Source organism: Ambystoma mexicanum, chromosome 7q, assembly GCF_040938575.1.
Source record: "Ambystoma mexicanum isolate Mex_15411 chromosome 7q, UKY_AmexF1_1, whole genome shotgun sequence".
Taxonomy (NCBI): domain Eukaryota; kingdom Metazoa; phylum Chordata; class Amphibia; order Caudata; family Ambystomatidae; genus Ambystoma; species Ambystoma mexicanum.
This window is the reverse complement of record NC_090941.1, coordinates 329,841,765-329,868,610: the sequence shown is the minus strand read 5'-3', so window position 1 is coordinate 329,868,610 and position 26,846 is coordinate 329,841,765. Positions and strand designations below refer to the sequence as shown.

General features: G+C 46.2%; 1 protein-coding gene across 3 annotated transcripts in view; it reads left to right on the top strand.

Annotated features, from left to right (window-relative positions):
* Positions 1-768: 768 nt before the first annotated feature.
* Positions 769-26,846, top strand: part of BORA (BORA aurora kinase A activator) — a 911,814-nt gene continuing 885,736 nt past the window's right edge. The window contains exons 1-2 of one of the 3 annotated variants that reach the window (XM_069639408.1): positions 769-950; positions 18,843-18,979. The gene's annotated coding sequence lies outside the window, so the exon portion shown is untranslated. The remainder of the gene's footprint in view (positions 951-18,842; positions 18,980-26,846) is intronic. The other 2 variants (XM_069639407.1, XM_069639410.1) reach the window with 2 other exon arrangements.

Genomic DNA, 26,846 nt, shown 5'->3' with positions numbered 1-26,846 from the left:
AGCTGTCAAGCTGCTGGGACCAGCGTTCGCCATCGCAGGAACGTTCTCTGTGGCTCTGTGACTCCGGACGCTCAGAAAACCCACGGTACAGCTAGGCAACTGTCAAGTGCTAACAGCCCTGTGCTCAAGCAGTAGGTTCGCCGGCGGCCATCTTGGAATGTCTTCGGGTTTCCTTGAATTGAAATAAAAGAACGCTGGCAAAGGACGCACAGCATCCCTTATTGTTAAAATGAGTGCGTTTTTTTATATATTTATTTTGGTCGCATTTGATGTATGGAACACCCGTCTCCACATCACGGCCTGGATGATGTACTATGCAAAACCTCACCAGATCGCTGACATCACGCAGTGTTTGTTTACATTAAGGTTACGTTGTTATGAATCAGAGGTCCTTGACAACACTATCTTTAACTTGAACTCGAGCTTCGCCCATCAATATTTAATTATATGCGTTCTCTAATGTACACAAATAAATATGTCCTCAGCTGTCTGTTTGTAATGTACTTAATTGTTTTGGTTTTTTCAACAGTTTGTATGCTATTGCTACTTGCACGAGCAAGCAGTCAGAGCAAACTACGCATGGTGCTAACACATCCACGACCTGACGTCTACCGCGTACCCAGCACGCATTGGCGCAGAACAATCCTCGAGTGCACGCGCATTGCTTGGACTTCTATTTGTTATTATTGATAAAGTTGTATTGATTTGAACGCTGCAGCGTAGTTCCCCAGGAAGAAGGTTGGTTTTGAGGACACAGCGAAGAAACTATTGGTTAGCATAATCGCTATTGGAAAGTTGATTGGCCAACTACCTTAGACGCCTGCCTTTGATTGGTAATGGGGTGGAGCGGAAGAAAAGGTGGAAAAATTAAACTACTGAAGGCAAAACGCATTTGGGAAAGCTGTCGTTGGTTGTGCATCGCGGAGGATCCTACAGCCAGAGAAATCAAGGTGCCGGTTAGACTGTAGTTGGTATTCCGAGCGTTTGGGTGCAGTCTGCAATGTCGTACCTTGGGGGCAAGTCCACTTGCTAGGTCCCTTGGGCTGGCGTCAGAGTGAGGCTCGCGCAGTTGCGTGCGGTCTGCTGTGCCCGCAAGTTTCACTCGGGCGTTGTTAGAGCAGGACTGAACTGTCTTGTGTCCAACCCGCCGTCTGCTTGTTGGTATACAGTCATCGTAAATTTACATGAAACCAACCGGGGGGAAGAGTGCGGTTCCTTAATTGCCTAGCAAATTCACGGTTGACTTCCAAGTATCACAAAAAACTATTTAAAAAAAACGTATCTTGCTAAAATTGACCAACACGGTGATGCTTTATGTTGCAACGGATTACATTGTTCATTAAAAGTATTGTCCAAGAGCTTCAAGGTGGTATAGGATATGCGCAAGTACTTCCTATCTCGTTCTAGTTCATCCTTTTGGATTTCTGGTTGAGTTTTGCCTTTTCATTAAAAAGTCTGCACATTTAAATTAGAAAAATACAAATGAAGACCTATATACACTTAAAAAAAAGGCGGTACAGATTGCACCTATTCAGGCGGATCAAATCTGAGATGTTGCTGGGATTGGTTGGTTCTCTTTAATGAGGCATAGCAAGGGATATTGTTAAGCTCTTTGCAAACGAATTAATGATTTATTTCACAAGAACATTATTGTAAATACTTTTTTATTCTGTTATCAGCATTGTTATTTTCCAGTATGTTCAAAACGGTTTCAACGTCATTGCATGGGAACTAACTGCACTGTGACCATCGTGTGCACTTGGCGTACTCTGCCCGTTCTGGTTCACCTCCAGTGAAGTGTACTGCATGTACAGAACCAGCAATGTCTGAGCGGTTCCCGGAACAGTAGTGTTGCTAACAGTCCCTATGTAGGATACATAACCTTTTCCCCAAGGAGTGTTACTTGTAGACCTTCATGGTTGGCATCCTTCTCATCAGAGTTATTGCATGTTACCAAATTGGGCAGTATTCTAGCAGTGGACCGATCAGCAAGGCTTAACCTAAGAGGTGTAGTTCTCCATGCCAATGTTTTGTGCAGACTACTAATGTCTGCAGAAGAGGGCTGTCCTCAGGTGATGTTGGACTATCCGTTCTCTTATCTAACCAGACAGTGGCTACGATAGTTACTGAGGTAATGAGCTCATGGGACCCTTCTGGCCACACTATCCATGGCACAAGAATCCGATCTGGTGAACATTGTTTCAAAAGCCTGCTGATGGTAATGACTGCCCCAAACCATCTCTTCTCCTGCCTCCCCTCTCACCATTTGGTAGGCCTCAACCCAAATGTCTCTGGAATCTAATGCATCCGAGAAGAATGGGCACAGGGATGATCTTTGGGCCCAGGTCAAACCTAACCACAAAAGAACAGTGAATGGGTCACAATAAAGTAGTGTCTTTCTCCCACTAATCTCTGTGCCCTGGGTAAAGCGGCATGGATGCCAAGGGCTCATGTAGTGTGTAGATGAATCCGAGACGTACTGCAGCCGTCATGCAACTGCCTCCCCGTTTCCCACTCTGCCCAGAGTGGGGCATTGGGACAGTTCTTCCCAGTGCTCTTCTCTCGCAAGGGTGCTAGATGCTGTCTGTGTATAATGGACATGTATCCAACTACCTGAGTGGTACAGACAAAGGTGTCTGGGGCAGGTGCATTCTTCTCCAGGGATGGGCGTCTGCCTGTCAAAGGTGCTTGATGATGGATGGGGCCAGAACAGGGGTTGGTGTCTGTGTGCTTCCCTACACAGGGCTCCAACTGCTGGAACTGTCGAGAGGAGATCTCTGGGAATGCAGTGTATTATAGCATAAACATGAAGGCAATAGTAAAAACTATTGCCCATGGAGAACTGTGGTGCAGGTTTACTGCATTGCATGGCAACAGATCTTGCACTCGAGCAGCAAACAGCAGTGATACTAGAATGTCACCTGATGATGCCAGTGTGTAAAGACGAGGTACACTAGGGTAAGTTTAAAAGCTTTAGCTTTGACACAGGCCTGCTCAGGGGACTCGACCAAAGCAACCTTCGCCAACCGTCTCCGCCCTGCCTCGCGCCTGCAGTCACTGGAATGTAAACACAGACGCGAGGCAGACGCGAGACGGATAATGACACTCCGTACGATTTCCATGAAACTTTAACATCACTACATATCTCTCCTCCTCCCCCATAACAATCAATCAAAACAGGTTTGTACTTTGACATTTTACAAAATTAAAAAGAACCTCAAAACACAACTATATACATAACTAAAGTTACAGTAGAATAATTATTCAATGCACGTAGTCTCCCAGCCAAATTGGTTCTTTAGTTACCCTTCCTTTTGTGGTAACATTCTCATTACACATACTGGTCTCTCCATCCACACCATCACAATCAAGATCTTGACTGTTCGCTTCATCATCCATTGATCATTTGCACCAACTCCTTGTGCCTTATTTGCTTTCGCAAGTCTCCCTTTTGACCATACTTCCTTCTAGAACAACAACACCATTCCTAACAGCAGATATCCTCTTTGGTCCAAGGAATTTGCTCTGTGCATTTTTCCACAAATCGGGGATTCTTTATGAACACTTCCTCACCCACACTCCATTCACGTACTTTTACCCTCTTCCTCGTATCAAAGTGCTCTTTATTCTTCTCTTGCCCTTCTTCAATCAACCTCATGATCTCTTTCCTATCTACATCAACAGCCTTTGCCATTCCAAGCCACCCCGGGCACAGTTTGGTGCCAGGCTCCCTCCCTTTAAGAGATACAGAGCAACTCACGTTACAGAATGTGGAGTTGTTACATAGCTCCACGTTACATGTTTCAACACTTCTCTCTCATGGTTGCCCCATGTTTAACGTCATCTGGGTCCCTTCTTTCAAGTACCTGTTCACTCTCTCTACTAAGCCGTTCGCTCTGGGATGATCTAGTACTGTTCTTGTGTGCCTTATACCATAACTCGCCAAAAATGTTTCTTTCTCACGGACACAAACTGCACTCCATTGTCTGTTACCAACTCAGATGGAACTCCTTCTCTCATAAAAACTCCCTTCAAAAATTGAATCAAGTCATTTGCCGTCACTTCTCTCACTGATTCCCACTCTATCCATTTAGAATGGTAGTCCACCAACACCAGCAGGTACTTAAAATTTCTCCGAATCCTGCAATGGGGCCCATAATGTCTACTGCTAATTTCACCCATGGTTGACCTGGAATGATGTTGGGAATCATTGGGGTTTCTCGTACCACCTTACACTTATCATTGGACTGGCAGGTCATACCATTTTTCACTTTCATTTCTGCCATGTTGTCTATTCCCAGCCACCAATAACTCTGCCTCAACTTCCTTTTCATAGCTCCTTCTCCTGGATGACCCTGGTGTGCCAACTCTATCAACATGGCTCTAGTTCCTTCCGGCCGTACACAGAACTGTCCTCTCCCCAGCTTACCATTTGTCAGATATAACTCTTCTTTTACTTCCCACCATACCTGGAAGTTTTTATCTAAGTCTTTTTCTGACCACCCTTCCACAGTCCATAGTTTCAACAATCTCATGTTCTCATCTTTTTTCTCTTCTTGTAACCACGCTTCCTGTATTACTGCACACTCTACTTCTGCTACTACTCCTTCATCCAAAACATCTCCAACCTCCTCCTCCCTTTCTACAGGTAGTCTAGACAAATAATCTGCTACTACATTCTTCTTTCCAGGCAGGTAGCTCACCTCAAAGTTGTACATCTGCAATCCTAATCCCCACCTGTTGATTCTTGGGGGGTCCCATTGCCCACCTAGAAGTCTCAAACAGCTGAACCATGGGCTTGAGGTCAGATCTAACTACACATTTTCTCCCCCACAGGAAATACTTATTGGATAGCCCAAAACATTGCCAGTGTTTCTTTCTCAATGACAGAATAGTTAGCCTCCGCACCTTTTAGGGGACGTGAGGCGAATGCGATTACTCTTTCAACGTTATCCTTGTCGTACTGTACTAGAGTTGCACCCAACCCAATGCCGCTGGCATCCACCAGTAGAACACACTTGTCGTAAGTCATACATTTCCCAATTGAGGGTGCATTCACTATTGCTTCCTTGACTCCATTTATTGCTTCCTCACATTCTGCCCTCCATGCAAACTTCACCCCCTTTCCCAGTAGTACTCTCAAAAATGTCAATGGACTAGCAAAATCTGACAAATTTGTGATGGTATTCTGCAAGCCCTGGGAATGATCTTACTTGTTCTTTAATTTCCGGTTGGGGTGCATTCCTAATCACCTCCACAAACTTTCCTTAGGCTTCACACCATTTTTGTATACCACATGCCCCAAAAATTCCACACTCTCTACACTTATTCTGCATTTGCTCCTTCTCACAGTCAACCCTGCTTCATCCAACCTTCTTAAAACTTTTGAAAGAATTACATCGTGCTCCTTTTCTGAGCTAGCATGGACCAAAATATCATCCTGGAATATTGATACATTTTGCACCCCCTCCAACACAGTCTCAATTACTCGTTGAAATACAGCGGCCACCGACGCCTGCCCAAATGGCATTCTGCAGTACTTAAATGTTCCCAGCGGGGTTACAAATGCCGTCAATTGTTGGCTCTCCAAGTAATGGCACCTGGTGGAATGCTTGGCATAAATCTATCACAAAAAATACACTGGCACACTCGAGTGTTGTCAACTTCTCTCCAATGTTGGAGGGGGTGCCTTTCAACAATGGTGTTTCTGTTCAGGTCTCTTAGGTCCACACATAATCTGATTTCACCATTGGACTTTGCTGCCACTACCACCGGTGAAAGCCATTCAGAGCTTTCTATTCTCTCAATGATGCCTCCTTGCAACAGTTTTTGTATTTCCTGTTTCACCTTTTCATACAAATGATGTGGGATGGGCCTGACTGTATGCACCTTTGGCGCAGCCCCCTTTCTGAGGACAATCTCGTGCTGGAATTCTTTCAGCATTCCCAAATCTTCCGAAAATTCTCTGGAATATTCCTGTTCCCATTTATCTTTCACCTCAGCAACAGATATGGGACTTTCAGCGTTAGCCTGTATCCTTAGTCCCAGTTTCCTTTGTTCTGCCCACCCTAATAGGGAGGATCCTTCTTGTGTAACGTACACAAAGGCATCACAACCACGTCCTTTGTTTTTTATGGATGCTTGGAACTTTCCTAGTACTTCGATTTTCACATTCCCATAGGCATATGGTTCAATCATGTGTTCATCTAGTTGTTCCACCTTTCCTTGTACACATCTTTCAAATGTCTTCCTAGATGTGAGACTCCACGGTGAACAACTATCAACCTTCATGGTCACAGCCCTGCCTTCGATTAAGAAAACATCAGTCGGTCCTTTCCCTCTGGGATACAGCTCGGCAACTTCTAGAACATGTTTGCCTTGGAATGGAAACGTATGACTTTCTTCTTGTTCGGGAAATCCTACTTCTACACTGTTAACTTGCCCAGCCTCCTTGCAAACTCTCACAAAATGTCCCCTCTTCTTGCACTTCAATTTATATTCCTTGCTGTGCAAAACATACTCCAGGCAACATGACGATTGCTGCCACACTTGAAGAACTTTACTTCCTGAAGGTATTGGGCCTCCTTGAGTTTAAATTCTTGACTGCTGCCACTTCACATCCTGACTTATCTGCCTTCATGTTCAACATATGTTCTATTATGTTACTTTGCATTTATATAGCACCTTATGTACCATTGGTATGGTCTCAAGGCGCTGGTAGGTTGAACGCCTTCGGGAACCGAAGTTCAAGTCAGTAGAGAGGGTCAAAGGTGCCTGTGAGCACCGGATATGTGTGCAGCTGGTGCGGCCTTCGTGTAATAGCTGCTTCATAGCGGTAGGTGTGGTGGTTGAGAGATCACGAGCATGTGTTTGTTCTAGCAAGTTTTATCCAGACCGGTTCTGGCTGCGTTAGGCCTGAGGAGAACGCCTGGCTGGAGTGTGTGAAACCAGCAGTGTTTAGTTAGAGTGATGTGGAGTATGAGGCAGATGTTGGTATGAGAACAGTTATACCGAATGGTGTCATAGTATCTCTGTGTTCTAGTTGAATGGTGGTGTAAAGAAGAGAGTAAGCATGGTGATGTGATATGTTGGTTTACACGCTCTTTCAAACGTTACATGCACTCCAACCATTCCATGCATGTCGCTCACTTCTATGCGCTCCAAACAGTTCCATGCACTCCAATCTGTTGCGCGCACTCCGAACTGTTGCACGCATTCCTTGCTGGTTAGCTCAATACTTCGTGCCATCTCCACAGCAGCTTCCAGCGGGAGATCCCTGGATAGTAACCTTTCTTGAATTTTGGGACTTGGGATTGTGGGCTCCGGTAGCTACAGCTTAGCTTAGCCTGGCAATGAACCATGAGAAGGGCTATGGAAGTGATTACAGTGGCGGCGGTAACAGTGAAAAGTTGTGGTCTGGGAACAGATGAGAGGTGAGCATTTAAGGCCTAGGGGCTGTGGACATGGACCTGACCTGTCGCTTGGCAGGATTAGTAGGGGACGCACATGGTGGTGGACAAAACTCGAACATCCCTAGACTGAGGTAAAATTACAGGAGGAGGGCCAGTGATGGGACACGGCTGCTCAATCATGCTCTTTTATGTTATGCAATCTCTTTATACTATTCTCTGAATCCTATCCTTCACAGTTCCACTCTGCCATGAAGGCTTTGCAATTCTGGCTTGCCAAACTGTCTGAATGAATACATTTGGTGCATTGGAACCCTACGTGTGTACGTACACTCCTGTGCCAGGTCAAGGCATACATGGCAACAATAAAGATTTTGCGGAATAACTTTACGAAAAGTCTTGATTCTATTAAAGACACAGAGGTGAGCATTACGCTTCTTTCTTTAATTTTAAAATAACTATAGAAGCTCAGCAGCAAGATTTTAGCACTGTAATTTGGTAACATTAATAATAAATCCCACAATTAAACAAGTTCTGAAAACATTTGTCCAAAACGGTCCTTAAGAAACTGTTTCCCAAGTCTTTGAAACAGCCCATAAACTAGTCATCAAACATGTGACTCTTAACGGCCTTAAAGGTACGAACCGCTCCTCCAAATAGTAGTAATCCTAGGACCACTTCCTCTTTCTGTGCTGCAAACTGTGATGACCATGCAACCAGGCACTTGTGCGGAACTGCTCGGCACCTGCTGCAATCCCGCTCCGTTCAAGCAGGCTTCCTTGATGTCCCTGTTGGAAAATGAGAAATATCAGAGCATTACTGGGTGTGCATAAGAGCCCTATATTAGATGTGCGGGAAGGAAAGAAATTAGCAGAGACAATCCATAGTTGCACATTCTTTGCAATAAACCATAATAACATTCTGAAGTACTAGATTGCACAAATGCACGCTCCCCTCTTTTACCTAGCTGTTTAATTTCTTCAATTGGGCGGGTAATGCTTGCCTCTGTGTCTTTAATAGAATCAAGACTTTTCTTAAAGTTATTCTGGAAAATTCTATGTCAAGACCAGAGGCTCCCATTATGCTAGTTTAAAGCTTACTTACCACTACGGTAGCGGGCTGCTCCACCGGTTTCAGGTAAAATGGACTCTCCTGCCCAGTCGGCCATTCTCATGATGTCTTTGAGACGAACCCCTACTTGGAAGGTTTTGGACGCCATAGCCCCTCTCACCGATGTGTGCCAATCTGTGTGGCATCAATCCCAGCCTGGTGAGGGTCCAGTGTACCCAGCGAGCTCGGGTGGGGGTGGAGACCGCTTTGTGCGGTTTGCGGAGTGCTATCAGAGGCTGACCTCTTTTGTTTGTTCTGAGTGCCGAAGTTACCCCCTTGTAAGCCTTAAGGCATTTCACTAGGCATAGCTTTGGTTGATCGTTAAAGGACGGGTATGAAATCACTCTTGAGTGGCACTTAGTCCTTCTGGACATGTGAAAAACTACTCCGTCCGGGGAAAAGGTCCTGTATGCCAGGTCGAGAGCTCTGACGTCCAACACCCTTCTGCACGATACTAGGCATAGTAGGGTGGTCAGCTTGCCTGAGAGAGCTGTACGAGATAATTTCTTGTTATGTGGTCAGGAAAGAAAAAGGTTTGGTACGGTATTTACATCCCACAACTTGTTGTAGCGGGAAGGCGGTGGTACTGTTAGACGGACGCCCCTAAGCATCCTGCATACCAGATGATGCTCTCCTGCTGGATACTTGTGGCTGGCTGGAATCGCTGAACGGTGGGCGTTCACTGTTCTGTAAGCCTGACCGCGTTCTATGAGGCTAGCAACAACGTTTTAAATCTCTTCTACAGATGCTGAAACTGGATGGAGGCCCTGCTCCAAGCACCAGTGAGCCCATGTGCCCCAAGAGTTTGCATACCTCTTGGAGGTCGCGGGAGCCCAGCTCTCCTCAATGAGACTGACCGCATTGCGTGACATGCCGGGGACTTATCCCGCCCTGAGATCGTCCAGGCTGCTAGGCTCCAAGACCTGCAAAGTAGGAGGGGATGGCGTTCCCCTCTCGGACCCGACAGAAAATCCTGAGATTGGGGTAGTAGGATTGGAAAATCCAAAGAAATTTCCAGAAGAACTGGATACCAAGTCTGAGAGGTCCAAACTGGGGCTACGAGGACCAGCTCTGTTTGTTCCTGACGGACCTTTGCCCCGTTCCTCGCAATCATAGCGAAGGGGGAAAGGTGTAAAAGACCATCTGCCCCCTCCCCCTCTACCCCAGGTCCACCTCAGATGAAAAGAGTCTGTCGCTGCGGCTGCTGGGTCCGGCCTCCAGCTGAAAAATATTGGCAGCTGGGCTTTGAGGTGAGAAGCAAATGGGTCCCTGGAAAGCTGGCCCCATATTTGCTGCAGACAAAGCAAGATCTCTCTGGCGAGTCTCCAGTCGCTATGGTCTGAGTGGCGAGTGCCAATCTGCTACTTTGTTCCTCAGTCCGGGGAGATATTCCGCTGTAATGGATATCTGGTGTTTCAAACGGAAGTGCCAGAAGTCCTTGGCTAGTTCTGCCAGAAGTTTCGATCTGGTGCCACCCAGATGATTGATGTATCTCACTGCAGAGATGTTGTCCATCTTGAGTAATCTACAGCAACACGCTTTGCCTCTGTTGAATGACCGTACTGCGAAGGAGCCCGCAAGGAGCTCCAGGCAGTTGATGTGCATCTCTAGCTCCTGGCGAGACCACCCTTTACCCCTGTGGCTACCGGACCACATCTCGCACCCCATCCTGAACATCTTGTGTCTGATTCTATCACCATGTCGGGAGTCGAACCGAAGATCGCTCTGCCGTTCCAGACCTCCATATGTGTGAGCCACCAGTTGAGCTCCGTCCTTACGTCGGGTGAGAGGGCTAGATGCTGGGAGTAAGAGACATTGCGTCAGAGGTGCTGCCCTTTTAGCCTCTGCAGTTTGCGGTAGTGCTGCGGCCCTGGAAGATGGCTTTTATGAATGATGATAGCAGGCTGATCACTCTCGCTAGCTCCCGCAGGAAGATGGTGTTCTTCTGCAGGAACCTGCGAATCTCGTGTCCCATGAATTCAATGTTATTCAAGGGCGTCAGAACAGACTTTTCCCAGTTGATGAGGAATCCCAGGTCCTGGAACAGATCTATGGCAGTTTTTTTTTTTTTTTTTTTTTTTTTGGCCAGGTCCTCGGTCTGAGCCATGAGGATGATGTCAAGATATACGATGAGCCTTACTCCCCTCTCCCTGAGATGGGCTACTACGGGTCGCAAGAGTTGTTTGAAGGCCCAAGGCGCTGAGGAGAGCCCGAAGGGCAGGCTCGTGCATTCCCAGTCTTGACCCCTCCATGTGAATCTCGGGTACATCACATGTCGCTGATGAACGGGCACTGCTAGGTAGGCGTACTTTAGGTCCAGGCAAATCAGCCAGTCGTATGGCCTTAGGATATCCCTGAGCATATGTATTCCCTCCATTTTGAAATGGTGATAAAGAATAAAGTCGTGCAAGTCTCTGAGGTTTATTATCGTATGAACCTTTTGCTTCCTGCGCACCAGCCAGATCAGGCTGAAGAATCCGCTGAGGTCTGTGCATGGACGTATGGCGTCCTTGAGGTGAAGGCTGCGAACCTTGTCTAAGGCTAGCGCGTCTGCATGTGACGATATCTGCGCTGGGCGACGCGCTTGAAGGGCTGAGCAAAAAAGTCTGTGAAACCCCCTTACGGTGTCTCTGACCCAGGCATCTCCTTACAAGGAGTGCCACACTTGCGTGAATAGTGTTATCCTGCCTCCTATTGGCACATGCAGTGCTGGTGCTTTATGGCTGACACTCACCTGGAGTGTGCTGTGCTAGATGCCTTGCACCTCATCTCCAGCTGCGACCCTGCCTCTTCCTCTGTAGGGGAAGAAGGTGTCCGCTCTGTCCTGCCAATACGAGTGTTGGTCTCGTGATTGATGGGACCTTCTGTCCAGGGAATAACTGCCAATTAAGTGTCCAGATTATGTGTTTAAAGAAAAGCTATATGTTTTTAGTGTACAAAATATTGCGTTGGAGGTCTTTTTGTGTGGCCAAATGAATGTGTATAAATGAACTGTTTAGAAATGTGTTCCTTGTAAAGAGAGAATTATACAAGACTTGTTAGTACCAAAATAATAAAACATATTTTTATGAAAAACAAAATATTTTGCATGGTTGATGTTACAAACCAAGGAAGAAAGATGGGAGCGTGTCAACATACAGCCTTGACGATTTCTTGTTCATCTAAATACTTTTTTGGTGACAGTTGGACTGAGACACTTGGTAGTTTTGACAGGTCCGGTCATACCCTTCTTTACAAGGTCTTCTATTTCTGCCCTCACTGCGACAGTGTACTGACCTTCGGCTTAAACAGTGTGGCTTTTTTTTTCTTAAGGAAGATTTCATGCACATACTCCTTGTTGGTGTACTGGAATATTAAAGAAAAACACAATGTGAGATGGAAGCCCTTGCTTCAAAGGAAGTTCCCTTTTTATTGCTTTTTATCCAGGAGGATTTGCTTTACCGTGTGGTTAACATAAATGACACTCTGTTATGGGAATGTGCAGAGGATCACGTAGACCAATCCAAAAGATTTTTGTAAGCATGTAGGGCCATAAAAAAATGGGCAGGAATCCATAGCCATGTGAAGGCTAGACTTGCAGCATGTGGTTTCCTAGCTCCATGTTGCCTGATGTATTTATAGCCTATGTGTGATCACATCTTTGTTGCAGCAGCTGACGATTCAAATTGTAGTGCACAATTTACTCAACCCCTAAAATAATCAATGCGGATAGGCACACATCAACATCCTGGTCCGACTTCCCATTGGATGGTCGCAGGAATCTGAGGTGTGGCTCCTTTTCTCCAAACCCGAGTGAACTGCTGGTGCGGTCTCCAAATAAGGGGATCGTGCACACAATGGGCAACTATAACATTGATACGTTGATGGCTGTAAAACCAACGTTTTGCTATTGTACTGCTCGCCTTAGGACAGCAGTCCTGACACACTGCATTCCTGCATGTGATCTGCTTTCTCGGCTCTCTGGCACTGTCTAACTTCTGCCACTAGTGATCCAATTGGGGAACACTGTGGGTTTCACTCATGCCACACACTTGGACTTTCAGGCACCATGGTTGTAACATGGGATCAGGCAGTCCCACCCCCTCCCTGGGACAGACAAGCGCACACACCCTACCCCCATTCTATTTCTCACCCCCCCCTCCCTTCTCCTCCTCTTCCCCCATCATCACTAGCCCTCTAAAGCAGCAGCTTTCCCGGGCAAGTGCATGACCTTTTATTTGGCATTTGCTGACCTACGCCAGGCAGGAAGAAGGCCAAACACAATAGCCAAAGAGCAAGTAAAAATATTGTGACGTGCTCATTTTGGAGCATTAGCCATATGCTGTAAACAGGAATGCACACAATGGAAATAACGCAAAAATTGTAGAAATATGTTTGCTGCCACCATCTTATCTTTAGGCACATATAAAAGTAACCAAAAATCCCAAGGTGTGAAAGATTAGGATGATGCAGAAGTTTCCCCACTGAACTGTTAGATCAAAGGTGTTATTTGGTTGCGTGTAAATTTGATTATGAAATTGTTGTTTTTATGACTTTATTTTTTTTTAATGATGGTATCTTAACCCACTGATATTGATGTGTATAAGGAGATATGTATTTATATTTTTATATGGTTATGAATGGTTTCTATATGCAAGGCATACATTTGTTTTCAAAAAAGATTAGCAGAGTTTGCTAGTTAACATTTTCTTGATAAGCGAGTGTAAGGGCGAATTCTCTGTAAAGGCTAATTTCCCAAACCTAGTGAGTCCCCCAGCAGCTTTGCTGGATTTTTGGGGTTTATTTTTATTTCTCCTGCTAAGAGTGCGACTCTTTTTCTCCCACTCTTAGACATGATTTGAGGTGTTCCTTTGACTTTGTATGTGTTCTATGGGCTATGGGGTCCTTTACCCCATAGGGCTTCATGTGTTTTTGGTATGTGGGTTACACAGCACCCTCCGTGCAGTAACCCAGGGGTGTCGTAGCGACCCCCAAACATAGACTCCATACCGTGGGACTGACTACTGTCTCCCAGGACATGTAAAGTCACCATTGGCTTTACTAGTCTCAAATTGTGAACAGAACCAGTACAAACCATCATATTGTGGACGTACCGGTCGGGGTAATTCCATTGCCCCGGGGTCTGTTGTTCGAGGGGGCACTGTGCAGTCCCCCCCGACCGAGTTTTGGCTGGTGTCAGTGGCTACTACTTTTTATATTCGACCGCAAATATATTCCTATGGGATTTTCCCATTGTTCGAGGCTACCACTTTTTAAAATGGCCTCGAACATACCGGCGGTTTATTAAATTAATATAAATTCACTGGTTGGTATTTTTTTGCCGAAACATGGTTCCAAAATGGCGTTTGTGTTCGCTTCTGTGACTCCAACCCAAGTTGAGCCCTTTGTTCCACTTTTTGACGGGCTTCTTCACAGAAGCCTCCAAAAGTGGTGCCACTCTGTCTGGGTACCACAGGTAGTGTCGGAGGGGGTTTAGGCACCCTGGACTGAGTTGCCTCGGCAACTCAAGTCGCACTCTTGTGTGATTGGCCCACCACTTAGCATGTTTGAGTGACGGCTAGGCTGAATGAATGGGGGTTTTCTGCATAAAAGCAGGGCTTTGGGGACTGGAACTGCAGAAGTCGCCACAGGACCTAAAGAATCCGAGGAGGGAGAAGCCGAGCTGACCTGCAACGACGACACCACTGGTGGAGCCCTGCTGAACCGTCTCGCCACTTTTCCCGACGACAGAGGAGATCGCCAGTCCGGAGAGTCTTCTTCCTTTCACTGGTGGTGACAACCAGTTTGCCCGTCTTTTCGCCTTCCTGGACCAGTTCGTGGCTGCCTTGCACATGCCAAGCACCCCGGCAACCGGAATACCACGGTTTACCACTACCGCGAAGAAAATGGTGGTACCTTGTAACCGGGAAACTCTGCGGCTGGTTTATTCCCTGGCAGCGCAACGACCTTCAGCTTTCCTCCACGTCGAGACCTCTTCGTCTGGACGAACACCGACTTGCACCCGCTGCCAGGAACAACTGCCCCCGCTGGAGCGTTCTTCCCACTTTCAGCTACTGTGTCCCGCCTGGCTTCCCTTGCGACAGATCGTTCGGGGTGACAGTAAATCCTCGACTTTCTAACCTGGGTTAGCCTGGGACCTGTTAACTAACTTTTCCTGACTTGATCTCAATCTTTTTGTGAACTATTTACAAAGACTCTTTGGCCATATCCCAGGAGGATAGCTCAGCGGCAGCGTGCGCGTCTTGGAAGCAAGACGACACGAAGCAACAACAGGTTCGATCCCCGGGTCCGCGCTTAGAAACCTCTGGGTGTTTAAGCGCGTTATAAATACGTAACTAAGACAAAAAAAACCCACAATTGCGCAACTAAGAAAAACAAACAATTCCTGTAACAGCGCCTCGATGCCTGCGGGCTGTGTGAGCGCTTTATAAATGTAAAATAAATAACCCCACTGTGTGATCCTGGACATGTTTCACTTGCTCTCTCTAAGAGTGGGCCTGGCATTTGAACTTCCTTGCTCTCCAGTAGACTTTGCCTAACCTGCCTCACGGTGGTTCTTTGAAAAGTATTGACATTTGTGTGCTTTCATAACTCTGCCTTTTTCCCTCCCTTTTTAATAACTTATTTGAGTGCCATCTTATGTGAAGCGCTCACCTCTGTCTGAAAATAAGTGGTGTTTCTTATTAAGACTTGCCTAATAAGTAATTAGGAACATATATATATATAGTGACTGTGTATTGAATTTATTTACCTCTTTGTGCTAGTGTAATTTACAAGTGTGTCTTTAAATATTTATATACTTTGTCACCAAAGCTCTGGTCAGTGTTTGCTTGTGCTACTGTATCTCTGTACCTATTGTGTGTACTCTATATACTGCCTAACTCATCTTGAGAGAAGTCTGACTGCTCAGCCACAGCTACCAGGTAAATCTGGGTGGTACAGACTGCTACCAATTGGGTTTACTGCCAACCACCTGTAGTCATAAATCTTTTGCAGTGGTCCCTAAGGGAACTGCACAGGTTTCTGCCTAACAGCGAACAAACCTATTTGATTAGCAAAGTTGTACTAATATTTTTGTCACCAGAAGTTATTTGTACCCAAGACATAAAATGAGAAACAAAACTGCAGTTTTGTGTTACACTGAAGTTAGAAATTAGTGTGGAGTCAGGCCTTGCAAATTATTTATTCCGCTAGACGTGCAGGTTGAGTAACTTTGTTTACCTACTTGACCTAATAGAAATTCACTCGAGCCATGGCAACAGATAACACATTTAAATATGCTTTCTATAAAATGGTGCATGCCACCACACGCCCACTTGATGTTTGGCACACTGCTGCCACCCAGAGGCCAGCCATGCACAGTGAAACTTTTTGACATTTACTGCAAAGTAAATGTTAAAGGTTTCAAACGGGCCCTTCAAATGGGTCTTCATAAAATCTACTCGACTATGCAAGCGGGTGAAAATACTGCAAGCCCTGCATGAGTGTCTGTCTGTAAAAGATTAGCTGCATGAATTGACGCATAGATATGATGATAACGCTCTGAAAACCATTTGGCTACCTCTCCTGCAGGTACTAATATATAATGCAGTCATATAGCAAAGCAAGCTCTGGGGGCGAATTACAGTGTATGGTGGTGCAGTAGGTCTGTAGACCTACAAACTGGATGAAACTATTGATCGCTTTTTTTTGTAAACCTCTAGTTGGCTTTGTGTATTAAATATGTAAGAGGAAAGAGTACGAGACTAAGCACAGTGGATAGCACAGCAGGCAAAGAACAGGGCAAACTAGGGGGACGATTTTAGTTTGCAGCCATCTCGTTTCCAGAGCAGCTGGTACAAAGCAACAGGATAGAATAGAATTTCAAGGAGTATAGGATCAGCTCATGAGTTGAGCACTAGTTGTTACCACCAGCAAGTTACAGAACTAGGTTTTCCATCAAAAGCATTTCGTCGTGTGATCATATACATTTTCAAAAGTCTTCAAGTCAATATGATGCATCTTCCCCAACATAATAAAATATAGTTGACAGTGAGATTTAGATGCACTAACCTAAACTTTACTGTAGAGCATGGAGATTATGCAGTGTTTTACAGCATCAATACTGTAACTATGCATAATGTAAAAACATTTTAGGAATGGAATTGCATGACAGTCTTTTTAAAACAAATAAAGTTAAGACATTCTTTCTCTGCCGGGAGCAGCATGGTGGTAATATCCCCGCTCTTCTGGGCTTTTAGATGTTTAGACATAGTGTTGGATGGCTTCCGGTGGGACCAAGACCCTTGTGCGAGTAAGATGGCCATCACTGTGTATAGTGGTTCCAGCAGGGAGCTGTTGGGAGTGAGGGTGCGCTTACTGATGATCCCTTTTACATTTTACACTGTCTGGTATACCCGAGTGCTGCCACAGCAAGCTAGTGGGTCTACGGGGAACCATATCACCTGTGTATTACTTGGAGGGAGGCCCGATTCCAAGGACTGATTATCCCTTCATTGAGTGGAAGGGGGGAAAGGTTCTGTTCCTGGTTGGCCAGTTATGGTGGCTGGAGGCCTGATCAGTGATCCGCTGTCCCGGGATCCCGAGAAGACAAGCTGTTTGGGTGAGAGCCAGCTTCCAGGCTCTAAAAACGTTCCAGGCACTTATTGTGTCTCTCTCCTGCTAGGGAGCCTAGGGTTCCCCCGGCCCCCAAGGTGGTGGAGGGGTGCCTCCCGCCTCAGAGGGAGTGGCTGTTGGCGGCTCAACGTTGTGTCATGGCTGTGGGCTCCTTTCACGTTGTGGTTTGTCCCTCCCAGGGAGAGCTGTGGGCTTCAGGTACCAGTATCCGGCGCCGGGACTCGGGTGCCTCAGGGAAACATTGCGGCCATTCTAGTGGGCAGAAGACATAAGGGGGGGGGGGAATCTGGTGTCTGGCCACTTCACCTTTTAAATAATCCATGCTTCATACAGAGGCCCTCAGCAGAGCTGCCCCATCGGTGGCACTGCTGGCCACGCCCCCACTTCCCCTATGCTTTTTATGCACCCCACGTCATAAGGACTTGTGGTCCATAAACTGTCTGGTACTTTGGCCAGGTCCTCCTCCCAATATGGCAACAGCACTTCCAGTGCCATCGTCATTCTCTGTGGTACCTCTCTGTAGTGAATCTGTAACCAATATGTTACTCATTTCGAACACCATCTCCAATTCCAGTCTCTCTTCTCTGGAAAGCTCATATGTCACAGCCTCTACCCTTCTGCAACTGCAATTATGGCTCTCTGTGCCCTCCCTGTGTCATCTACTGCATGCACAGCAATCCAGTCCTCTCTCGCCAACACTGCCTCTATCTCGATGGACACTTATCGCTCCTTATGGCTTGTCCAATGGTGTCTCTTGCCTAAACTAGTATTAGTTTGGTACTCGCCATACCTTTCCAGCGATGCCTGGCATCCATGCAATGGCGATTGTCCCATACTGAAACATTTCTGGGTCCACTGTCGGCCCCTTCTGTACTGTACATCCAGAGTATGCCTGGACAATATATTTACATTCAACATATGTATGCCTGGTGTTGAGCATATTATGTCCTTGTCTGTGAATGAAATGGTCATGTTTAGTCTGCTCATGATGTCTCATCGTAATATATTTGCAGGTGTCTGTTGAAAGTAAAGTAAAGGTAGTGGTAAATCGTGATCTCCTATAGATAATGATTAGGAGATGTTATCAGTAAAAGGAACACTTCTTGAGCCCCAAAGAATCCTTGACTGTTCATGGCATCTCCTGACAACTTAAATGTTCCTTCCCTAATACATGACCTAGTCGCCCCAGTGTCAACAAGAAAGGAAAACATTTTGTCACCTATCACCGCCCCTATGCAAGGTTCCTCCACAGGGTTGGGTGTGATCGACGGGCTAGGACACATCATATTTGTCTGTGGACTGTCCTGGTGGGTTGGGAGGGATGGGTATATAGACCATCTGTTTCCCGTGAAGGGGTTGTTCCGCACCATGGTAACCCCTCCCAGTTGTCAAACTGGTACTCTCGCCACTGTGTCCGTTGGTTCTTGTATGCCGTCATCCTGTGTTTGTGTCAGCTGTTGTGCGTTCCCTCTGATCTGTGGTGCTTTTAAATACTGGGGTATTGGTGCTGCTATTTGTGGTGCTTGCGTCTGTGCCTGTGGATGTTTGTAGTTGTGCCATCTGCTGATGTGTGCCATGCATCTGCCCATGTGGCTGTTGATCCTGCATATAATGATCTCCTTGCCCCCATTGCTATGGTTGCTGACTTTGTTCTCCCCAATTCTGTTGTGCCCCTCTAAAGCAGCATGCTCTTGAAATGTGTCCAAGTTTCCTGCAGGTCCAGCACTGTGGTGGCTCCCTCCCTTGTCCTGGGAAACCCCCCTGGGTTCTGCGGCATCTGCTATCCATATCCTCGAAACCCTCCTGAAAATCCTACATGTGTGGTCGGAAACCATGCCCTCTCGGTAAGCCTCCCCTTCCTCGGAATCCCTACTGTTGCTACCCTGCCCCCATATACCCTTCTCCTATGGGCGGTGCAAAATGTTGTGGTTGTTGATACTGGTGTTGTCTGTTGGGTGGGGCTGGTTATGACCGCCCCTTCCATCACATACTTTGATAACTTCCACTGCACTGGTTTGGCCTCATCTGCCTTCCTTTCTTCCGCCTTTTGTTTAACCTTCTCCTGCCTCAATCTACAATGATGCACTATTGTGAGCTGCATTTCTGGCCAACCCTTCGCTTCCTTTCCCACCAATTTCTTCTCTTCTGTACTTGCTCTGGTAATCCCTGCACCAAAATGTGATGGATCCCTGCACCAAAATGTGATGGATCCCTGCACCAAAATGTGATGGATCCCTGCACCAAAATGTGATGGATCCCTGCACCAAAATGTGATGGATCCCTGCACCAAAATGTGATGGATCCCTGCACCAAAATGTGATGGATCCCTGCACCAAAATGTGATAGAATATTGCTTTTGTTTTGTCCGAAGGCTCTCGAGTTTCGAGGCGTCAAAGCTCCTGAATCTCCTGAACGGGGTCTTCATACTGTCAGGTTGACATATCCTTATATACTCTGGGTCAGGTGTTGCATACATTGACATTACATACATTGACATATTTTCACATACATTGGGTCAGGTGTGACACATATATAGTATGGAAGGGTTTGGGTGAGTTATGATGGGTTTTTATTTTGAAACAGACAATTTGGCCTTAACCTTATTTGCAGACTATGGAAAATGCCCCAAGCCAAGATGGAAGTTCTCAGCCTAAGTTCTGATTGGCTGGTGATTGTTTATAGCGAGGACAGTGAACATTCTAAACTGCCTTTCATCGTCGTAGCCCAGCTGAGAGGACGTGTGTTAAGCTGCTCCTGCTTAACTTGATCAGGGGCTTCAAGTTTCAAGCGGTCGAGCAGCGTCTTTGAGAAAATAACAGGAATTCAGTTTGGAGCTGTTTGGGACACAGGACAGGAGTGCGAAAATTCAATTTTCCTGAGAGAAGAACTTATTCAAGACTTTCAAGGGATCAGTGCCTTTAAATTATTTCAAAGTGGAAGATTACTTTAGTTCTGAACTCGCTTTCTACTAATTTTTTGTAAAAAGGTTAAATTGTGTTTAAAGGTTCAAGAGCACGAACACGATCTTCTTATGAACGCATAAACTGAATCGCGAGCATATGTTTTCATAAGCTATGTGTCTTTTCAAAGCTGCGCGTGTTCGAGTCGTTAATAAGCTTCAGCGCGTGTGTTAGTGCGAGCGTGTACTTTGAGCTACGTGGAACTAACGGCACGTGCGCATTGCTACGTGGATTCTACTGCGCGTGTGTGAGAACATTGCTACGTGAACTAACCGCGGGTGCACGAGTATATTGCTATGTGGATTCTTCTGCGCGTGTGCGAGAACATTGCTACGTGAACTAACCCCGTGTGCGCAAGTGTTTTGCTACGTGGATTCTACTGCGCGTGTGCGAGAACATTGTTACGTGAAACTAAAGCGCGTTTGTGTGTTTTTTCTACGTGGGACTTTAGCGCGTGTGCGTGTTTTCCGCGTCTTGGATTAATAGCGCGTGTGCGTGTTTTTTCGCGACTTGGATTTTAGCGCTTGTGCAGTAATTTCGCCACATGAATTTTCAAGCTCTTCATTTTTTAAAGACTATCTTTACATAAAAAAGAAAAGACGAAACTACAAAATTGGTTTTTATTGGAACTTCCTTTACTTCATAGAAAACTTTAAGACTTTGTTTAAGTAAATGGAAGAATAGGAAGTTACAGGAAAAGACTTCTAATTCATTCAAGGACCAAACAAAGATGGCAGAATGATCATGGAGTTTCATGGAAACTAGTAAGGAAGTCTATTCTACTAAATCACTTCTCTGGGCATTTTGAAGAGAAGTACCAGGTATGGTTTTTACAACCTTTTAGTAAAGGATATAGTATTTTAAGGTCATTGACTCAATGAGAAATTGAGGTGTTTTTATATGCTTATGTTTCAACTACAGGAGATGAACCAGCTAGTCGATAGCTTCCAGCTTGGAGTTTGTTAATTTGTCCCTTTCCCCTTGAAGTGTGGCAAACTGAGCAGTAATTTGTCCAGGGCTCGGAGTGCTACATTTTAGGTGGATTATCGGGGGTTCAGCAGCTTCCTCAGACGTAAGACCAGAATCTCAGCCTGACACATCTTCCCTCATTTTGCGTGACGTAATCGCCCCAATGTCTGATGTGTCTGGGTATTGTGTTCGCAATGCTTACCATACTGCTGCCCTGCAGTTCACGAATGGTGCCCCATCGTGCTCTGTTCTATTTAGTCACACCTGGGAACCCTGCCCTTTACCAGACATCATCAGCTGCATCCCCTAGTATTGATACCAATAGTCCTTTTACTTCCCCCACTGCACTGTGACCAGCTGTCGGCTTCTCCATCTCGTAAATGCATTTACTAGCTTCTGCGTTTAGTGATGGTAGCCTACATTTCACATTCTCCTTGTCTGCGTATTTTCAAGGCACATACTGAGGTCTTGCCTCTCCCCCACACCCCTCTCTCTAATACCGGCATCTGTGAATATGCCACTCTCTTTCGGTGTTCTCCCATACAATATAATTTGCCGGGGCCCTCTCTTGTCCTCCGTGTCGGTACAAATGTCTGCTGGTTCCAACGTGGGTAACCTTAGTTTATCGCTATAAGCTCTAGACAGTCGCTCTCTCGAGCAAGCTCTTGCTGTCTCCCCCTCCTACGTCCTGGGAGATCCCTTAGTCTAGTCTATTTACGTATGTGTTGTGCCTAGTGCACATATCTGTCTGCTGTGCTTGCCTCTTTGAATCGGCCCCTCCCTCTCCCTGGGTCCTATCTCCCCATGATGTCCACTTGTCTGTCCCAGTGTACTGTGACCTGTCCTGCTCCCCCTCCTCGTCCCCACTGTTTGTCACCATTGGCGGATCCTGTGTCCTTGTTACTGCAAACATCATCGGCAAAACGTAGTCTTCTCGATGTCGAGTCTACGTTAGATTTGGTGCTAAAATCGATGTGTCGTAAGTTATACCTGCTGCCCCCTTGACTTGCTCCATTCCCTTCTGTCGCACACCTGCCTCGTGAATTTGTGCGATCTGACTTTGGTCACCTGTCCTCGTGCTTTTTCCCTATCCGACTTTGCCTGCATCCTTATTGCTTGTGCGTCTTCCTCCCTGCATGCTCGCTCCCTTACCAATCTATCCAACTGCAACTTTCGTTGTTCCCGCTCTAATAATTTGTGTTTCTCTTGCTCAGCTAGCTCTTCTCCTCTCTGCCTTCTCAAGTTCTCTCCCTCTCCGCTTTCTTCCTTTCCTTCAGATCCTGTTCTGCCCTTTCTTTCTGCTTTCCAAATGTTCCCTCTCCTCTTCCCTTCTTTGCTCCGTGTCGTCCCGTTCCAATTTCTCCTCTCTCCTCTCTCTATCTTCGCACTCCAATCTCACTTCTCTGTCCTTCTCCCTTCTATCCTCATCCATCAGCTCTGCCCAGTCTGTCATGTCACTGTCCCTCTTCAGGTTCTGTATTGCCTCAGTAGCCCCTTCTGCCTCCCCATCTGTCTTCCCCTGGATATTTTAAAGTACCTGCACTGCTATCCGTTTGTTCGTGCTTACACCCTCAAACTCCACCTTTGCGTGCTGCAGCCCCTCATCATTCGCCCCTGCACCAGTCGCTGGCTGTTCTGCTCCCCTTTGTTTATCCTCCTTTAGTTTATGGTGGTGGCTTATATATCGGATTTGAGTACCCCTCTGCTGCCCTTAGTTCCCTCATAGGATACATTCCCTGCTCATAGTCTGTATCATCAGATATTACACTCGGAGGGGTAGGGGGAAGTGCGGAGTGATGGGTCTCTGGGTCCTTCACATCCTGCTGGCTTAGCATCCACTGACGCCTCGCGGCATTTACCCCCCCCACCCCGCCCTTGGATCTGCACCACAACTCTAATATGGCGGCCATGCGTTTGGTCCATTTCTTTGCCTTGTAAGCACCCTGTATGTGTGTCAATGGCGATTGCTACACGTCTTTGGAGAAAATTCCACAAGGTGGCCATGGCTTTGTTAATTTAGCTTCTGTACCTTTGGATCATTCTATACTGTATTTACAGTTTCTTTTTTAAGGTTGAAGCGTCTTTCACAAATGCTGGAGGGGAGTAATCCCCCCACTGTTACCTTGATACATTGTGATAACTTTAACCTGACCTAAAATCGAGGGTTTCGATAATCTGCTGGTTAGGGATGGAAGATCACAAGGCAACAATGATGCGTTCCAATTTCTACGAACCTCTCTGGCTCTGCACCTTGTCAGGCATGCTCTGTGCACAGCCCCTCCTTCACCATTGCTGCCTCCTAAGGCACACAACCACAATCTTGTGCATGTGCCTTCCGCGCACCGCCACTGGTTCACCTTGTCTGACAATTCCAAGTTATCAACACTAATTATAAAATAATAATACTAGCTCCTCTCCTTCCCAAGTTCTGTGTGTCCTATGTGCAAAAACCCTAAAGGTGACGTCACTAAGCTACAAATGCAACATAGGTAATCTGATTTTCACACGCACAAAATAACGGCCTGCTACTTCCAAGCCCACACAAAACCCCCACAGCTGTCCTCCTGCTCTCCAGGCAGAGTATACCAATATTCTCTTGTGATCCAATTGCATCTGTTGCGTCGCATAATGTGTGAAATGCCTCTCTCAAGGAGACTTAAACCCAGTCCATTCACCTTAGGCAATCAAGGCTAGCTCCAGCTAACCCTCACAGGAATACCAACAACCATGACCCAAGCTAAAACGTCCAACCTACAGGAATACCTTAGTTACACAACTTCTTTCATCAAAGTCTTTTAGGCTATTAGTCTATACTGCTCACCAGACCTTTTCACCTCAAAGACCGAATATGCCCTAAACAGAGAAGGACTACTACCTCCGCTCCAGTCCCTACTCACTAGAACAGTGCTAGACACTACTATGACACTAGTAAACAATACTCCAACAACACTTAATAGTACACAACAATACTTCACAATACTCCATACCCTCCCTCACACCCACAATTGCTGTTAGTCTGGACCAATACTTATGTTCTGTGCTTTGCAGACGCTGCTCGGCTGGCTGATATCAGGTGGGATGATTTCCAAACGGCTCCCGACGACCTTTAAACAGGCATGCAAATTCCTGTCTTTCTCGAAATATGCAATGATCCCACAGCCTCTCCGGTTCGGCGGTGAAGGAGTCGGCTCGGTACCGGGCTGGCGCTGCCAACCATCCTCTCGCTATCAACTTATTGGGGACAAACTCCCAGTTAGGTCGAAGGCTACTACGAGTTTGCAGACTCGAACTCTTCGAAGGCCCAACACCTCCTGCACACCCACCCCCCTCCCTCCCCATTCCCCCCCGAAGGAACGCAGGTCCGGCCTGACGGCAAGTTCAAACAGGTTATAACAGCCAAAACCAACAGGGATCAGTTAAGAGGATAACAGAAATCCAAGACCATTCTCGTGTTCTCTGGTTTGCAGGCCAGTTTTGTATCTAACTGACGTCAGTGATGCTGCAATCTGGGTCCCTCTCCAGAAAACGTATCGTACTACTGGATTGGGTATTTAGTGATAGTTCACCTATAGTGGACCCTATACAGTTGGCTCTCACATTTCAGGTGGTTGGCCTAGTCATTCCCAAAAGTTGTTACTTTTACAATGTTGCGGTGTGAGGGTCTTACTATTGGCTCTCGCCCGTTGATACCTATCCCTAGAATACTGAACTGTGGTTGGCTAGAGCTGACGTCCCCAGGCCTCGGATCAAAATGATTCTCAGCCCTCTATGTACCTTCTCAAGGTAATCAGAACGACTATCTGTCTGCATTGTAACTTGTGTGTACCACCATAGTCTGAGAGTGCCCGTTCACATTGTGCAACATTTGACTCTTGATGTAACATCTTTGTTGCAAGCCACTGTCTGGCGGCGTGAGATTGCTCCTCTTTCCCAGCTTCTGGTTTCGGTTCATCATTGGCATCGGCTGACACGTGTTCGGACACCGTGATTTTGTGCTCTGCATCTCCAAATTACTCTGAATTATGAGCATTTATTTCTGTTCATTGCCGCAGCGTTACTGTCGTTCAGGGAATGTCAGTTCACTCGTATCTTGTGTCCTTGTCAGCGGGCCTGTCTCACACACTTGCACTGTGGTTCAGCCTGAATACACCTCAGCTCTTGCTGAAAGTCTGGGTCTGCCGTAATTTTCCTAAGCCATGCCATGGATTCTACATGTTCATACTATTCTATCTCTCCATGTGTTAATCACTGGACTGTCCGGTCCCATTAGGTGCTCCTGCAGTTCCATAGGGTTAATTGCATATAAGCGTCTGCAAGCTTCATTCAAGATCTCTTGCTCCTTGCGGTTTCTGCGTGGCTGCGTTTGGCTAATGATTAAATAATAAAGCAATGACAGTGTGTAAATGTATCGGTCCTCTAGCTTATAGAACTGTTAGGCATGTGTTCTTTGTGTAGACTGGTGTGAGGTTATGTCCTGATGTGCGATTTGCACGTTTGCTTTCTGTCTAACGTGGCTATGTCGTGGTGTGTCTAACGATGAGGCTTTGTTTCTTGGCACTTTAATCAATACTGTCAATGGAGGTCTCCTTTGTTGCAGCCTGAGGGGGGTCCTCCACTCTGGGTAAGGTTTCTACCGCTCCTGGTCTGTAGGGCTGGCTGGCTGAGTGGGTACCTCTTGACATACTTACCAATGATTGGAGCACTCGGAATTGGTCCAAAATAATATGGGTGTTCCCGATCATTGCGCTGCCCGTAACTGCGCCAACGGAAATATCCGTGCTAATTACGGTGCAGTGATCAAATGGATCACTTTACCCACCCCACTTACCTTCACAGTGACACTTCTGTGTGCGCCGCCAACTCCCTGCTGTCCCTGCGGCGTCGTTTCCTACCTCTTGCGTGGGTCGGAGCTGGCGCAGCAGGGTTCTTTTATTATTTTTTTTCTTTAAACTTACTTGTCCCCCCGCTTACCACAATGGTAAGCGGTGGGACACCCCCGCTGCCTCGACTCACGTTACTGCCCCCAAGGAGAGCGAGGGATATCCCTGCAACCCCTTCTCTGCTTGGGTGCAGGAATGGGAGTCAGCATTTTGTGCCCCCACAAGTCGCAGTGACTGGGGGTGCACGAATAGGGGCGACATTATTTCCCTCCTGTTATTCCTTCGCGCCTTATGATAGGGGGAGGAACAGGGGACGAATTTGGCCATCCCTCTTCACTTTATTAAATTTGTATGCACTGCTTTTTGTACAAGTGAGCTTTGTTTGATGCCACCATGCATTTTATTTATTAGCATTTAATTTGTGTCACCTATATCTCTTATTAAATAGTGTCCTAGTGGAAAAATGGTAATCCTCTGATACTGACCATCTAGCACCTGGATAATGGGCAGATAAGGTAAATGCATGCCACAATTTTCATAATTAATTTGCCCTATATTCAAATACGATTAAGTTACTGTTAATAATTTTACATGAACCCACCAATTAATTAATTAATCCAAATAGTTAACCACTTCATAGAGGAGTGTGGTGGTGTTATCAAATGCTCAAAGTTTTGACCAATGTTTGCCACCAGGTCTTCTATAAAATCCCTGTTTTGCAGCGAAAGGAGGCTCCAAATCCTTCGGGGAAGTATTATATGTATTCCTAACCACTTTTACACCAATGTAACAGCCCTCGGGAGCTTTAAAATGTACTATTTGCCATTACGTGCCAAAGTGATCTTTAGGAGGTAACCTCCAAAGCACTAGTGAAGTGATCTTTAAAGCCTACCATGTAATTA